Source organism: Balearica regulorum, chromosome 3, assembly GCF_011004875.1.
Source record: "Balearica regulorum gibbericeps isolate bBalReg1 chromosome 3, bBalReg1.pri, whole genome shotgun sequence".
Classification (NCBI taxonomy): Eukaryota; Metazoa; Chordata; class Aves; order Gruiformes; family Gruidae; genus Balearica; species Balearica regulorum.
The window spans coordinates 119,018,007-119,035,233 of record NC_046186.1 but is presented as its reverse complement, the minus strand read 5'-3'; the positions used below and the strand labels follow the sequence as shown (position 1 = coordinate 119,035,233).

General features: G+C 39.0%; 1 long non-coding RNA gene across 1 annotated transcript; it reads left to right on the top strand.

Annotated features, from left to right (window-relative positions):
- Nucleotides 1-1,172: 1,172 nt before the first annotated feature.
- Nucleotides 1,173-10,134, top strand: LOC142601342 (uncharacterized). The gene is made up of 3 exons (XR_012834944.1): nucleotides 1,173-1,293; nucleotides 3,861-4,015; nucleotides 10,033-10,134. It is a non-coding gene; the product is annotated as an uncharacterized LOC142601342 (long non-coding RNA).
- Nucleotides 10,135-17,227: the final 7,093 nt, after the last annotated feature.

Here is a 17,227-nt window from a genome sequence, read left to right as displayed (position 1 = left end):
AGTTAAGTATAAAGGAAAAACATGCCGAAGCACTTGACAGACTTTCGACCAAGGCAGCGGAAGCTTCATAGTTCAGAGTGCCAATATCTAAATACGACTGCAATGTGGCACACGGTTTCTTGCAAAGCTATAACAAACTGCTATCCTAACAGTCTTTTATTGTACAATTGCAGCTTAAATTGTTATCTAGTACAGAACTCCTTGTTGGTCATGGTGTTTTGTTTCTTTTTAATCTTGTCTACTGTAAAACTACAGGAAAACTCTCAAAGGAATCACAGGAAAAGAAATGGGTTTTTTCAGGTTCTCTGCAGGAGGCTGGAGCAGCCTGCCAGGCAGAAGTTTAAAAAGAAGCCTTGCTATGTGAGATGCTATGGGAGTGTGGAGCAGCTGAGGAGCAGGGAATTACCATTATACAAACCGTCTAGTTCCTGGCTGAACAAGACAGATGTCTTGTAGAAACTGAAGTTACAAGCTAATGCAAATCCCTAATACGTGCGACAATGAAGTGACACAGCGAAGCGGGAAAAGGCATCCAGTGTCAGAGCTCTGGCAGGATGAACCCGAGAGGGGCAGCTGCCCCGGGTGTCTGTTTGTGCGGTGCATCGGATGAAATGTAGGTAAGTGAAATCGGTTTACTGACAAAAAAACCTGGTGCACAGATAGTGGAATGAGCAGATCTGACTTGTAGGGACAAGGGAAGGAGGCGAATGGTGCTGGCCAACAGGTGTCTCTTCTTCTCTCCACGTGATGCCATCCAAGGGAATTTGCACCAACCCCTCTGCAGCGGGATGCAGTCACGGGGTAGGTACCAAACTGTGCCAAGTGTGGTATCCTACTCTTTTGATAATGCAAACTTCATGGGGAAGAGCAAACAGAGATCCTGCCAGGCTACTTGGTGGATTCAGTTCAGCCTCAAATACTAGCTGCTTCCATCTTAAGAAGGAAGAATAAAAGGCAAAATGAGTGGAGAGAGCGCCCTTGCTTTGGAAAAGAAATTCTTGCTCAATCCAGGAGTGGGCAAAGCTGATACAAATCTTGGGTTGATTAGCATGTATATGAGTCACTTACAGTCACTTGTCTGCTTCTCCCCTAGTGCTTTTGTCCTAAACTTGCTATTTTGCTCTGCAAAGGTGAGGTAGTGATCAGCTGCTTTTCTGTTATCCTTTGAGGGAAGAGTTCTGCAGGTGCCAGATTGCACTCAGAACAGTTGAGAAGGATCGCCATGATTTACAAGGAGGCTTCAGGTCAACAGCCTGCTGAGGAAGAGAAGGAACAGGTTCTGATCAGGGAAAGGTGACTGCTGCTGCCTGAAAGGTAAACAGGTGCCCTTGAGGGGAGACCACACAGGGATCATAGGTTCAATCAGCTCCAGAGATGTGGTAATCACTAGATGGGTCATTTACTTAAGTAGTCTAGAGGTAGCAATAACTATTCGTTACTGCAGAGTTATCAAAATTATGGTTCTCTTTTTTCCTTCTTTTCATGGGCTTCCTTCCATTCCCTGAGCGTATAGAGAACAAAACAGGAAAGCCATTATATTAAATAGCTCTTAAATAAGGTGGAACAACGAGCTTGGTTATAAGTAGCGTTTATAAACGGTACCAAAGAAGAAAAAAATCTGCAGACGACAGTCTACAGCTATTGACACAAATGATTTCCACTCACGGGTTTGGAAAGTTCTCAGTCCAAATTAACCTAACTTCTTACATTTGAGTGAGTAATGTCACAAGAGATCGACAGTCTTTCCTTTTGAGCCCATGAGTAAAAGAAGAAAGATGGGCATTCAAATCAGCGTTATCCGATGAAGGGTAGACTCACGCCAAAGAAATCTGGAAGTTCAAACTGCTTGAGAGACAATCTGGCATAACCATCAAAACAAGTTATTCAAAGCTGCATGAATAAAGAGGATGGGTTCAAGAGGCTGGATAGTTGATACTCATTAATGAGAGAGCTGTTCCTGTGTTGATAAGACTAATCTGTTCGCTTAGACGTTCAGCTGGGGTGTAGAAGATGTATAATCAGTTCCAGGTTTTATAAAGACAGCCCATGCTCCCTGGACAGTTAGTTATTTGACCTTTTCTGTGGATCCTATATGAGAAATTGGTGTCATTGTTCTCTTGCTCCTGGTCATGTGCTGGTAACCAAGAGAAAAGATCCCTGCTAAGTAAAAGGTAGTTCAGAGAAACAAGAATGGATGTTTTCTTTCTGTAAGCTTTGCTTATGAAATATGTTCTCACTGAAACCCATTAATCAAAGTGTAGTTTGACGCATGGTTATCTGCTTGATCTAATGTTTACTGAAGTCAGCAGAAATCTGCCACTGGATGTCTTCCCCTCCCTGTCTTGCTGTGGTGGGTTGACCTTGGCTGGACGCCAGGTGTCCACCAAGCCGCTCTCTCACTCCCCTCCTCAGCAGGACCGGGAGGGGAGAAAAATAAGATGGAAAAAACCCTTGTGGGTCGAGATAAAGGCAGTTTAATAAAGCAAAAGTCCACATGCAGAAGCAAAGGAAAACCAAAAGATTTATTCTCTATTTCCCATCAGCAGACAATGTCCGGCCACTTCCCAGGAAACAGGGCTTGAGTAAGCATAGCGCTTGCTCTGGAAGACAAGTGTTGTAAATAACAAATACCCGCCCCTGCCTTCCTCCTCCTTTCTCTTAGCTGTTATTGCTGAGCAGATGTCACACGGAATGTCCCTTTGATCACTTGGGGTCAGTTGTCCTGGCCATGTCCCTTCCCAAGATCTTGCCCCCCGCAGCCTACTGGTCAGGGGGGGAATGTTGGAGGGACGGCCTTGGTGCTGCGCCAGCGCTGCTCAGAGTAGCCAGAACACCAGCACGTTACCAACTCCTTTTTAACTACCAATACGCAACACAGCGCTGCGAGGGCTGCTACGGGGAAAATGAACTCCACCTCGGATGGAAGATAAATCATCACCAACCAGATGATTTATGGTTGGTGGACCAGCTGAAGAAAAATGCTTGAGAGTAAAAGCTTTTGGGATGAGTACTAAGGCAACAAGGATCCAGAAAAAGTTAAATTACAAACTATGTAGCTCTTCAGATTAAAAGGAATTGTAGCCCTACAGTTAAGAGACAGTGTTAGTGTAAGTACTGTTGCAGCTGTGACGGTTCAAAGGTATAAGGGAAATAAGGTTGTTTAAGGTCTAAATTGACTTGAAATGCATTTATTCTTACTTTTATTACACTCATAATCTTCATTAGATAACACTGTCTTGAATTTGCCTTCTTTTCCCACAAAGACTGATAATAATAACCTAGAATAAGGTCCATAGGTGAGGAACAGAAGCAGGAGGAGCACGTGGTACCAGAAAGGCTGTGTCCAGCCACAGCCCACCCAGCTCTGCTCCAGGACAAATAATGGTTGTCTTAGCAGCTTCCTCACTGGGGAGATCTCAATACCATAGCCTCTAAGTGGTGAGATTCCAGCTCTGGGGACGCCATACAAACTTAACGTGCAAGGACGTGGGCAATGCTGAGCAAAGCCGGGGAGGTAGTTCCTGAAATTGCAGGATTTTGTCCTGATGGGAATGAGGACTGTTTCAATTTTTGCCTCTCCTGGGGAAAAAAAAAAAAAAAAAAAAATTTAGTGTAGTCTCCTTTCTCTGCCACTTCTGTTCAGTGATTCACATGTCCTGACTTATTTTGCTATAAATAAGAGCTACATGATAAACTTTTCTCATCATAATTTTGGTGTGTTTAGCTCGTTTCACATCAAGTGCTTATTTGGTAAATACATGGAACGCAATTTGTAATTACTGGGACAAATTCAGTAGGTCCACAGAGTGTTTTAAGGGGATTTATTATAATCTACGTGGGTTTTTTTCTTCTGCTAATAGTTTCTGGAGTGATTTTTATGCCTCTAAGACAAATTAACTGGTGAACCTGGATTGAAAAGAAGTTCAAAAGACCAACATTCTTCAAAGGTCTTCAAATTCTACAGCTACGGGATTTTTATGAATGAAATAAGGAGCAACACACGAGAGATCTTCAGGTAAGACACTTTCCATAGTATGTGTGGCAAGTGAAAATGTGTCTTGAAACTTCTGCCCTTGCTTAATATTTATTCTACTGTCCATTATGCATCGTCTTTAGGACCATACTTCCTACACCGTATTATTGCACAGCGATAAATGTTTCATACTAATTAAAATTTAGTATAATGGAAAAATGGGAATAAGATTCCGTATGTTTGCTATGACTTGTCTGGTTTGTACACATAAGGAAGTATATGAAATATAATGTTATCAGTTTAATCTGTGTTTCTTTGGACATAACCATACTTATAATTCATTAACAGTAATGTTTTTGCTGTGTAGGTTTTATACCAGTTAAGTTGCTTAGCAACCTTAACTCCAAGATAATGATGTCTTGCTGCCTGTGATTAAAGAATGTGGGTTTTTTTTTCCTGTATTCTGTTTATGATATATCTAGCTTACTTATTTTCTTGTTTGCAAACTCCGATCCTCAATTTTCATTCCAAATATAGCAAGGTATGTATACATTCCTTGAATAATTTTATATTTAAAATTCACCACATAGTCACCTAACTCAAACGAATGCAAATAGCACAATAGTATTATGAAAAACCCCACACTGTAGAGTAATGCGAAGAACATAAAATGGAGAAGCAGTCTATAGAACTACTACTGATACTGCCGAATAAATCCTTAAAAGCTTTTCAGCAGAAGTGCATTGCTAATAACTGTGGATAATGCTCTAGTTCGATGATTTAATTCTCCTCTTAAATAAATAGAAAGCTATGGAACTTGCCCATATGCAATGCTATTGTTTGGAATCGGTCCAAACAAAGTGAAATACTATCAGTGGTAGCAAATATTTCCTGATACTGCTAGTAGATGGATCAATTAGTTTAATAGTATTTACGGAAGTCCGTTGGACCTCAACACTATCAGTATTCCGAGCTAGTATCTGGAGAATGGCACACACTAAATTGGGTGACATTATTTAATATATTTGAAATTATTCTTCTAATTCCTGCAGAGCTTATCACCATGGTTACTGTGACAGGAAATTAAACAAACAGGAAAAATTTTAAATGAATCCACCCTGAATAAGATTCCAATGGGATCTAGAATCTCATTGAAGCATCGGGAGCCACACTGAAGAGTGACAGCTCTTTAGCTAATAGTATAATCCATGCCCGCTGGAAGGAGGGGTTCTGTCCCAGGATTTGGTGTTTCTACCAGAAATTACTTCACAGGTTGTAGGAAGTGGTTGGTTTGGAGTGGAGGAATGGATAGGAGCTGCCGATGTAAACTGTCTGCTTCCAATAGACTGGAATTAAATCAACTATACTTCATGGCGTAGAGATTTGTAACTGACGTACTAATACTGGTATGGATGCCGTATAAATGGAAATACGTGTATGTGACGGCACCAGAACTTACAGCAAAGTGTTACAAGATTGGGACTTGTATTGAACTTGCAGGACACTGTACCCAATTGTAACATTGAGGAATATGCTGTTTAAATCCAAATGAGAAAGTTTGCACTCTGATAAGGGTGCAGCACAGATGCTTCCTCAGTGCAAGACCCTCCATCCTAAACCCAGGAGGATGGCAAAAAGTTGCAGCATATCACATATGCCAATCCTTTCTTTGTTCCCCAACAGGAAAACATATATTTCAAATAAAATAAAAAAACAAAAACAAACCAAAAAACCCCCAAACCAACCAACCCAACCGCAGACAATGCAAAGCGAGCTTATGAGGCTTATGGAGCTACTGGAGTCAAAAGCAAAGCACCAGCTGCCAAAATGGGTAAATGGCTGTCTCTGTGCTTCAGTATTACTCTCATTCTCAATTCAACTATCTTCATCCAAGAGATATGAACAACTCCTGTAGTGTGGCCTTTACCTACCATTTTGAAGGGCTTCTAATAAATCAAATTGTTTAGTTCCTAACTGTTTATTTTTATTCCAACAGTTATCATTACTTAGAAATACAGAAATTCTGATCTAACCAAGCATTTGGAGTAGATTTTTAATTACTGAACTTGACTTTCACTGCAATGTCGGGTATGTGAGGATGTTACCGAAAGCAGGAGGGAAAGGTATCTGCGATAAGCAAGTACGTTAATGTCTATAGTGAACTTATTGCTACAGTAGTTTCTTTAAACTGATGATGTAAAATCTCCGCATTTGTGCAGTAAATTCCTGCTGGATTTTTTAAATTCCTGAAATACCAAGTCTGGTATTTCTTGAATATTTTTGAAAGTATTCTTTACAAACGCAGATGTGCTACCTGAATAGAAGCTGGAAGTTGTCCCATGTAGGATATAGTCCCTCTACGTGAAGCAGTTGTTTCAAATGTCAACCTTCCAGATGTATAACAAATTTGAGATTGTGTTTGGTGCTTAGTTTGAACTGGAAACCCTGTCTGCTCATCCTATTGTTGCCATAGTTGCCATGGGATCTGAGGCAAATGAGAAAAGTATTCTTCACAAGGAAATTCGTGCAACCAAAATGCAAAACTGTGATAAGAGCACTACCAAGGCATAACAGGAATATAGTAATGTCAATTAAAATACCCTCTTGAGTGACAGGGAATTCTGCTAAGGTTAGTTCGCATTTACTCTGTATCTCACAGCAAATAAATATGCTTATACAAATAAATCTTTGGCATCTGGAGATGATCCCCTTTAACTGACATCAGGCATCAATTAAAACACCTAGCTTATGCTGGACTAAATATTAATCTGTACAGTACAGTGAGAAACATCTGGGAAGCTATAATTACAAGGTTGAGGCTCTTGTCCACTGATAATTATGAATGAAATTAATAGAATATGGAGCACCTGATTTCTTTTCATAATGAGATCCCCAATGGGGTGCTCACAGTGGTAATGTGGACTGGCTCTGGAGTTGAAGGTACACTAAATTGTAGCAAGTCATAATGGGATGTGAATCTTGTATGAATCATCAGAAAACAGCAACTGAGAATAACGTGTTATTTTTAAGGGAATCCCTGTAACCCATGTAGTTAGTGCATATGTAATCACAAAGGAGTTTCAGTCCAAAATTCTTCTAAATGGTATCTGATACATAGGAAACTCGAGCAAATCAGAAAGACTGCATTGTGAGAAGTTAAAATATTTTCTATTTTTTTAAATTATAGCTAAGGTTTTTCCACTGGGAGACATTTCCCGCAGGAAAACATTTTGACCTTGGTAGCATTTAAAGACAAACCTATAACTTCAACAGCTAAATGTAGTTTTCAGTGGTAGTGTAGAACATCTGAAAAAAACCAGTCAAAACAATTCTCACATTATACACTCGCTCAAAGTTCAAGTTTAAAACCTTCACGGGGAATCATGCTTAATATTTAGTTAAATATTGCCAATTATCTTTGGAACCGCAGAATAAAACAGAGCTCTAGTACTTGTCACAAAAAAAGCAACACGGAACGGCCTATTCCGATACAAATGGAGCTCTGAACATAAGTAATCCTTTTAAAGAATAAAAAGGAAATACATTAAAGGTCCAGTGGCTCTCATTAAAATTAGTTATTCCCAACACTGATCAGGAAATGTGATCTTCTTAAAATGATCTCAGAGTGGGTACTGTCATTTTGATAATTCCACGTGACCCCAATTTATGCTGAGATTTATGTAAAAGTAAACTGCATCTTACTACTATTCAAATATTTATAAGCTTTCCAGCTAAGCAGTGCTAATTAAAGCTTTATACACTTAAAAAAAAGAAAATTTAAAATAGAGCTTTTAGCTTGGCTTTTATAAAATCCTTTTTTTTTTTTTTTTTCCCCCCACCAAGATGTCATACAGCTGCGGAGCTGCAGTGGCATTGTGTGCGGAAGACCATCATACCTGGAGGGTAAATCAGGAGCTGCTATTTCCATTGCATTCCAATTTCCCATGACTTGTGTTGTTGGCATTGGTAGAGCCTAATTCCGAATTGTGGGGTTCAAATGTAATTTTGAATGGTTCCCAAGGCCTTTAAGAGAAGGTATAGAGAGTGTAGAGCACTGCTCTGAACACCCCTGGCTGTTGTTCCACTGTCTGTGAGCTAACTACGACACATTTTTTTGGCAACAGAGATCTTGCCAGTTCTGTTTCTCCTCCCACACTCTCAGAGCAGTAGTTACAACTTCATGTGACTATTACTTGGTAACATGAATATTAACAGCAGGTTAGGGTTAATAGCGTTAAAGGAATAATAAAAACAAATGAACTGGAAGGTAACTTTTAGAGATAAAACGTCTAGTTCTGGCTGACAACAAAGCCTCTGGTGAGAGAGAGAGAGGGCTCCTGAAGCCCTTTGCACCTATTGAAGGCAGAGCTGGATTTACACGGGGAGCTGCGCAAACCCCAAGGCAGCCACGCCAGAAGAAGGACCAGTAAAATACCGTCAGGTTACTGATAACCCGGATCAACCCTTGTGCCAGGGCAAGGGGAGGATGGCATGGGGTAAGAACGAGGGACCGAGGTAGAGATGAGTCCTTCTTTTGGCACCAATGCTCTTGATAATACCAGCACTGCCAATTAAAATTTATATGGAACTATAAGCTAGTTGTCTTTGCTGTAAAAGAAATTCTACTTGAGGATTAAGCAGAAGAGTTAAAAAACCCCCAACCCTAAACACTTTTCTCCATTCTATCACCAGCAATTCCTCTGGTTGGAAATATATTGATCTGAAACTTAATTTCTGGGTGGAAAGTACATGGTTTTGGAGGCTTTGCTTCTACCAGTCCCATGGAGTTTTCTTTTGAGGAGAAAGAGGAGGGACAGAGTATGTACACACCTGTGTGCATCTGTGTGTGTGCTACACAACTGCTTTGCACCTTGGTAGTCAGCTGGGGAATAAATGGGGAAGTACTTACTTAAAAAGGAAAAAATACATGCCCTGAAACTGGTGATTTCAAATGCTTGTCACTAGCTAAAACAAAAATTGCTCAGTGTTGTTATTACTTGATAAAGGTGACACTAGGCAATAGTACTGCAAAACTAAGTGGAGGAGTAGTATTCTTTTCGTAGGGTGCTACAGCCACGGGTGCTCTCTCTGTAGAGTGCTGTGCATCAGACAGCAGCTCTTTATAGGAAGGTGCCTTAGGTACTGAAAGCTTTCAATGCATGTAGCTTATATTCCTATGGAGCATACTGGATGCTTATTTTTTCCCTAATAAAGATGAGTGAGGCTATACCACCATAGGTTCTTTCTTGAATTGTTTAGTAGACATTTGTGCTGTGAATGGCTGCTAGAGAAGTACAAATTGCTGCCTTATTATGGAGAACATCCATCTTTCTTAATCTACCTTCCCTCATCTTCAAGTTCTAAATGAGACTTTCAGTTATTTTGGTGTGTGTTTTTAAGGATTAATAGTTAACTTTATCCTGCATATCTCTTCCTTGTTTTTGTTGTGTTAAAACTTAGAAGTACTTTAAGGTGATGCTTATATCAAAGATTAGTACTTATAAACTCAATTAAAGCCAAGTGTAGTATTTTATTCAGGTATTGCTGTGCTTGTTTTTAGCTAAGCTGCATTCTAATTGAATGTCACTGTTTTTTAAAAACTTTATTTCAATACCTAATGTCTTTGATATATATAATATCTTATTTTCATAGAGCTATTTAACTTGTAATAGTAACGCATTGATGTGATACAAATTAATAGCATTATTTATAATTTGGGCAATTGCATTAATATGACTGCATAAAGTAACATTATCTTATTGCCATAATATTGTGAAATGATACTTCTCATTATTGCGTTTACTATGCGGTTTATACTCTGCTTGACATTTGACTGTGGTCATACAGTTCAGGCCACAGGTTCTGTGGTCCTAGACCGCTGCCCAGTGTTCACCTGCTCACGTACACTTGAAGAGAGCAGTGAGTGCTCTCAGGGGTGGTCTAGATCTCTGCCAGTTCCCCGTTTTTTAACTTTTTTTTCTTTTTTCTTCTTACCTTTTGATCTTCCCCTCCACCTTTCCTGTTTTCTGTGATTATTTATTTCTTCCTGTATTCCTTAGGGATAACACTTCAGCCTTGGGAGCACACTTCTGCTTGTCCTTAAGAGGAGACTCAAAGGAACGGTGGCCAAATGAGAACGTTTCTGAAAGACTAAAACCAGGGTAAGTGCATAGGGTATTTTCTAGCCTCCGTCTACTGAGTAGCTCAGAGACTTCTTGACCTAGATATAGTGCCCTGAGTATTTAATAACCCTCAGTGGTTTTATTTTCTATGAAATTGTCCAGTCTCCCCTAGTGCTCCTGTAAGCTTTTGGCACTCACTGTACCTTTTGGCAAGTCGTTCCTTAAATCTGCTCTGTGCTACACAAAGAAAACTCTTTCACTTGTTTCCAGCGAAGCTCCTAATAGCTTAATTTGATCACCCACAGTTTTTGTTTTGGAAGAGGCAATGAATGCTTGGTCTCTATCCAACCTCTCTATATCACTCATGATTTTGCAGACCTTGGTCGTACCCTTTTTTAGTCATCACTTTTTCAGACTCGAGAAAAATATGTATTTGAAAAGTTTTTTAAAAAGGAAAAAAAAAGTTTATAAAAATGTTTTTAAGACGTTTCGAAAACACTACTGCTTATGATGAAAGGCACCATCCATTCTGTAGAATGACGGGCAGTATTCTGCTTTGCTCCATGACTAATAACTAGACGGTTAAGTCCTCTGCTTTTATGCTTGGTACGCCTCTATCATCACTAGCAGAGGGCCGTCCCTTCACTTGCATGGAAGTAATCCTCACCACCATGGAGTCGCTGCTGTCTGCCAGGCTGTTCTGCAGGCAAACAGAACCACCCAAATAAACTACAGCACCAATAATGGGTAAGATTCCCTATCTAATATCTTAGTGAAACAGCCTTAGCAATAGTTAACAGAAACAGACTTTTCAATGAATGTAAAAAGGACTGTCCATCACAATGGAAGAAATATTTTATCTGCTATCTGTAGTTACCGTTCAGAAAACGACACGTTCATTGAATCTTCTTATAGACACAAAATAGGAGTCTTTCCAAGTTTGGGAAAGAACCTATGATCTCAGCACACGGCAGTGAAGTAGAAACAAGCAAGCAGACATCATCAACTTGAAATAATCGGGAGAATTGCACTGGCAAGGCACTACTTGGAAAAATCCAGCAGTTAATTTAAATAAGAAATGATTATTCTTTTTGGGTACTTCAGTATAGATTAGATTACATGAAGGGGAAAAATACCATGATTCTGGCTTTTATGTTTTGTAATAGAGGCAATTGGCTTTTTTTTTTCATTGCTTAATTTTGTCATAGAATCAAAGAATGGATGAGGTTGGGTGGGACCTCTGGAGATCACCGAGTTCAATGCCCCTGCTCAGGCATGCTCACCCAGAGCAGGTTGCCCAGGACCCCATCAGATGGTTTTAGACAGATGTAGCTAATTCCAAAGCATCCTGTAAATTAGTCTGCCTCTAGCAGAGGTTTCAAGACCGAGTTTTACGATGCTACTTGTTACTTGAAGAGCCAGAAGTTTAAGAAAAGTAAAATTGGAATTCCCAAACCAACACAATTCTTACTTTGGACCTCAGCTTTCTGAAATGTAGGAAATCTATTTATTTTCAAATTAAGTTTTGCCAGCAAAGCTAATCAGACTCTCCTGGACCTGGTATAGCTGACAGAGCACTTAGAAATGGAATGACCCCTATGAACACTGAAGTAACTTGTTATATTATCCAAACTGTCTGCCTCTGGTTTTTGCCCTTCTCTGTAATTTGCCTTTAAAAGAATGTATAATACTTCCGGAGGAGACAAAACGTCATTGTCACTCAACTTAGCTGGAGCTTATGTGAAACAGGTAGCTTAGTAGAATCAGCCTGTAATTAGTACAAACTTTGCTAACTATAAATAATTGATTTTTGAGTAGGCAGTAAAAGAATATTTGGTATAGATGGTTCAGTGCTCTAGAAGCACAAGGTCAGAAAATTCCTTTGCCTCACAAATCCCTCTGACACATATTCCAGCACTGAAAATTATCATTGACCACAACGTAGATCTAAAGTCTGTGTATTTCAGAGTTAAAATACACGGAACGTTTAAGAACTCTTCATGTTTTTTCTCTAACTGTGACTATTTCTTCATTTTGATGTGCTGACTGCGCATTTCCCCCCCACTGAATTGCTTATATCATGAACCAATCTCTACATTTTTCAAACCTTTCTGTAAAATACAGAATCTACTCCCAAATGCAAATTAAGTAAACACTGATGAATTGGGCCCGCATTCAAAAAACCCACTCATTTAGAAGTTTAAGCAAATGCTCAAACGTTTTACCATATGGAGGTACCTTTAAGCGTGAATTCAAAATGAACCCTGTATGGGATTAACACGCTGAACTGGGAAAGCAGGTCACGTTTGGAGGGCAAAGATGTGAGCACCCAGAAGTCAAATGTAACACTTTGTTTTGTTGGTTTTGTTTTTACTGACTGATTGTGTCCTCTTTCATAGCGGCAGTAAGGAAGATGAGATCGGGGAGCGGAGTCCTCCACGCTTGATCAGCAGGCGAAGAGGTATTCCCATCTATACGTATGCTTTACTTGCAGCTTGGAGTTTTTTGGTGCATGCATGATTTTTTTTTTATACCATATGTGTGAAACGAGAGGCAGAAATGACCTTTTGCTACAATTTCCATGGTGACAACCCTCATTTTGGTGTAATTACACTGTTCATTAATACTGACTTAACTACAAGGGACATTTGAAGCGGACACGATATGACAAGTAAAAGTAGAAGAAAGTGAAACTTTGTTAAAGATTGTGCTTTAAATTTTTGCCAGACATCTGCTTTAGAAAAGCTTTGCAATTCCATTGTCCTACACTGTCAGCGTGCTTTACACAAGGCAAACAGCCTGTGGGGAAAACCCGTACTTACAGCCAAGGCTGTTAACTTGCAGGGAGGTTGTGTCTCACATTCTTAATCTCTGAATTTCATTCAGTGTGTCCTGGATATAAGAAGAAAAAAATATCATGCACCATTTCTTTCAAAACCATTTTTATTTTTGAGGTATACATAAGTTTGTGTGTATTTCTAGATATCATACATCATTCACATTAGCAATAACTGAAATAAAATGTCACTCAATTCCTTACTTTTATTCTTAATATGTAGGGTATAAATTAAACAGTCTTGTTATGCTGCTGTGTGAGCTACTGAGCCGTATTTGCAACATTTGTTAAGACTGAAATCCCATAAATAAAACATCTAAGAATTCAGCTTATCTACTTCTGAGATGGCACAAATATGTTCACATATTGTATGAGCTGAAGGAATCTGGGCTTTTTAAATTGCAGAAAAATAGGTTATAATTGGTAGCAGCAAATAGTGTAATCATCAAGCAAATGCACACTGTATGCATTGACTTTTAATAAACGGGAGTAATGGCCCATTCTCTGTTTAGCAGAAGACACTTCAATAAATATTTAAAGGTTCTGCTTTATTAGTACTAGGAAGTTAGTAATAACAGATAGGAGAACTCTAGTGTTACCTATGAAATCTCATATTTAATGATATTAAATATTTGTTAGATTGCGCAGAAAACAAAAAGCGAAAGAAGGAGTGGTTCTGTAGTAAACACTTACGCCTTCCATTTGTATACTGTTAATAATTTTGCATCTGTGCTTTTTTTTTTTTCCTTGACTTGTTCTCATTGAAGGACCTTGCTCTTCTCCAGACTAATGCACTTGCTTACATTTATGCAGCACAATTATTACACCCAAGTCAACACGCTTCTAGAATTTGCAAACCTGGAACCAACGCATGTGTCTCAATAAGTACGTAAATCTGATAGACTCTTTCCAAGTATAATATCTGTCAAATGTAATGCAAATACAAGTATTTGGGGGGGGCTTTCTCGAAGGAGGGTGGCTCAGTCAGAGTCTACTACTTAGCAATGTGTTGTGAAATGTTACCATCTCTACACCTAAATTCGAAGCCCCGGGTGAAGCTGTTTCCCATCTCGTTGTAGATGGGCCACCGTGGAGGAGGTTCGTAGCCCTGGCCACTCCCAGCAAACCAGACTTCTAGTCCAAGCGCTTGTGGTTAACGGTTGCAGATCTAGAGGACTTTGACCACTCAGCTAAAAGTATGATGTGAACCACCTTCACTTCAGAGCAAGATTTTTAGAGTATTTTCCAGCATTTCTCTGGCAATTATTAATTTTGCTAAACATAGTATCGAAATAGTCTATTTAAAAGTACGGATTGCTTTTGGTATGAACTATTTTCTTCTGCTTAAAAACACTATGCATCATCTTTTCAGTACGCTGAAGAGTCTCTGTCTTAAAGCTGAGTAGATCTCATTTTGAGCCACCATAGGGCCGTGAATTAAAATTTCTTAGCTAGGCAATTTTTTAAGACAGAATAACTGAAGTCTAGTCTGTTGTTGTTGACTTTTATCAGTCCTTACAAGCATGACAAGCATGGCGTGAAAGCTGGTTTTCTTAGGGATGATTGTTCCATCTTATGCTAATGTTGCCCACGTTTTGGTGACATCCTTCACTGTATACTTTGAAGAGTCTTACATTCCTGATTAAAACGCATACTTACACTAAATGAAACAATAGTTTGCGAGAATTTCGGCGGATTTGTAAGTGCTGTGGGCATCACAATCACTTCAACCTTTTTTTCTAAAGGTTTGCCCGATTGTATTTCACACTAGCCTGACCTAACTTACCCACATCGGAAAGGTCATGCCAGGTTTCATTCCCCGTAAGTCAGTCGAGCCTCTACGGACAGCCTGGGGCTGTATACCCATCTAGGGAAGGTAGTCATGTACACTGTTCGATTGCTGGATTTTCACCTGTAAGAAGAAACCTTGCTTCAGTTTTTATCCTGCAGAAGCTGTTTCTTAAGCCAAGGAACGCAAATTCTGTTTTCCCCTATAGTTCTTTCTCATAGATGAGCTGACTACTGAAATATTTCTGTGGTTTCTGAAAAGCATACTGTTGTTTCCTTATTTAAAACCACATCATTTCCCCCCCGCCCCTCCACCCACCGAAATACTGTCCGTGACTACTGATATCAATCTTGTTAGTGCCCCTCATTGTTACTTTGTGTTTGGAGCTATTCTTGATTTACTCTTTCTTCCAGAAGGAAACTCTTATAAAAAAATCTTTCCTATAACGGAAGAATCTTGTAATTCTTTGAAGAAATAAAATTTCAGCATCTTCATTATCATTTCATCAGAATTTGGAGCGCAACTTCTTGCGTTACGGTAGTTCCTTATCCCGTTTTAGTTTTCCCTTTTGAGGTATGACTTGTTCAATTGGAACTTGACATTGCTTTTGAACTGGCATTTATGACCGTGGATGGAATTCGACCATCAGTAAAGGCAGTGGGCACTTTTGTCTGCAGCAGCTACCTTTTGGGACTAAAAACCTGCTCAGGCCTCTCTCGAATGCTGCTTGGATGCAGGAATATACCGTGAGAATCCAACAAGGCTCTAACATCAGACCCATTTTGACAGTTTTATACAGTTTACTTGTATTAGGCATACCAAAAAAAGTCAGGTTAATGCAAATATTATAAACCTGTAGGTATCACTGCCAAACCACTGCAGTATTTCATTTGAATAGCATAATGTGAAACTGCATCTAGAAGGTGATGGCTAATTAAACATAGAAAGAAAGATAGAGACAGATCTTGTATGAGGCTGGATAATACATAGGAAAAAGTCTCCTGGCAGAGTTGTATCAGTAAATGAATGTTTTGGCAAGAATTGCTGTTATTGGTTCATCAAGCAAAGTCGGTTGTACTAAGAAAAGCACTTTGATATCAGTCTTAATGTGTCTATAGTGGAAGGATACTGGAGAATTAATAAAGAAATAATAAAAATAAAATTCACTAGTGTTTCTATATTGGAACTTTTTATAGAGTGAGTTTAAATTGATTTTTTGCTAAATAACTAGTGCTAGGATTTCTATTTTCTGGGTTTTCATTTCCTTCTCCTACTCATGATTTGCATTCTACTGGCTTCCTTAATTTAGGTTTTAAATCATTTCTATCAAACTAAGATCAAACTACCTCATCTTGGCATTATAATATTAATATGCTTTGTTGTTTTCAGCTTGGCAGTCTTGTTCAAGAATGTACATCATTTATATTCAGGTAAGACTTTATTTGCATGAAGAAGTTCAAGTGCAGCAGCTTTTCTATTTTCCCTGGAACGTTTTTCACATTTTAAACATGTAACCATTCTGGATCACCTTCTCCATAGCTTGTGTAAGTCTATTAAAATCAAGTTTGCTTTAGGCAATAAACCGGCCTAAAGCTGAAATACCGACTGTGACCCTTTGGAAAGACGTAAAGAATTTATCAGAAAAAAGTGTTGTGCCCCTTTGGCAATGTCACAATTAATTATCCTTGTGACATTGTATATCTAGCATGTAGATTGCCATCAAATGGCCAGGGTGAATGAAAATGCATTCTGTTATTCCATATTTCACACAGAAACTATTTTCGAGTTCAGCAGATAGTGTTCTTATAGAAAGGGGAAAATTGTAAAAACTTACTGCAAAACTCTGCTAAGACAGATGTAGTCATATATTTCTAAGTCCACTGTTACTCTAGCGTTTTAACTTCTCACAGACGCTACGGTGCATACCTTCTGATGCTATCTTAAGCTGTACGTTTAACCAGAAAAACAGGAGTAGAAAACACAATTTATCTACAGGTAAATTGTAGCCGATCTTGTGATTGTCGAAGGTGAATTTTACCTGCTGCACCTAGCTATATGGCTTAGCGTTGGGGGACGGAGAGTCGTTCTGTCAGCTCTGCTTGAACTAACCTCATTACTCTTGGATTCTTCCCCGAGGCTATTTCTACCCCATTTTGTACAACTAGAGCAACATGAAGAGACTGAAGCTTTGCAGAGACTTGAGTCTATGACACGAACTACTAATTTATCTAACTTTTTTTTTTTTTTTTGGGTCTAAGTAGCTGCCTTTCTTTGGATTAGAAACTCACTAAGTTGTCCACTTAGATTGTCAGAAGGAGCATTTTATTATTAAGGTCTGAGAAGGCATGTTTGAGGTTTCTTTTGTGTTTTTTTTTTAAATCTGTTATGATTAAATATTATTTTTTTGTAACATTTCATGTTACTTAACTTTTAGGCTGAAGTTAAATGTGGGAAATGATCAGCAAGTAAGCTGAGTGTCAAAACCAGAAATCATCATGAAAACTGTT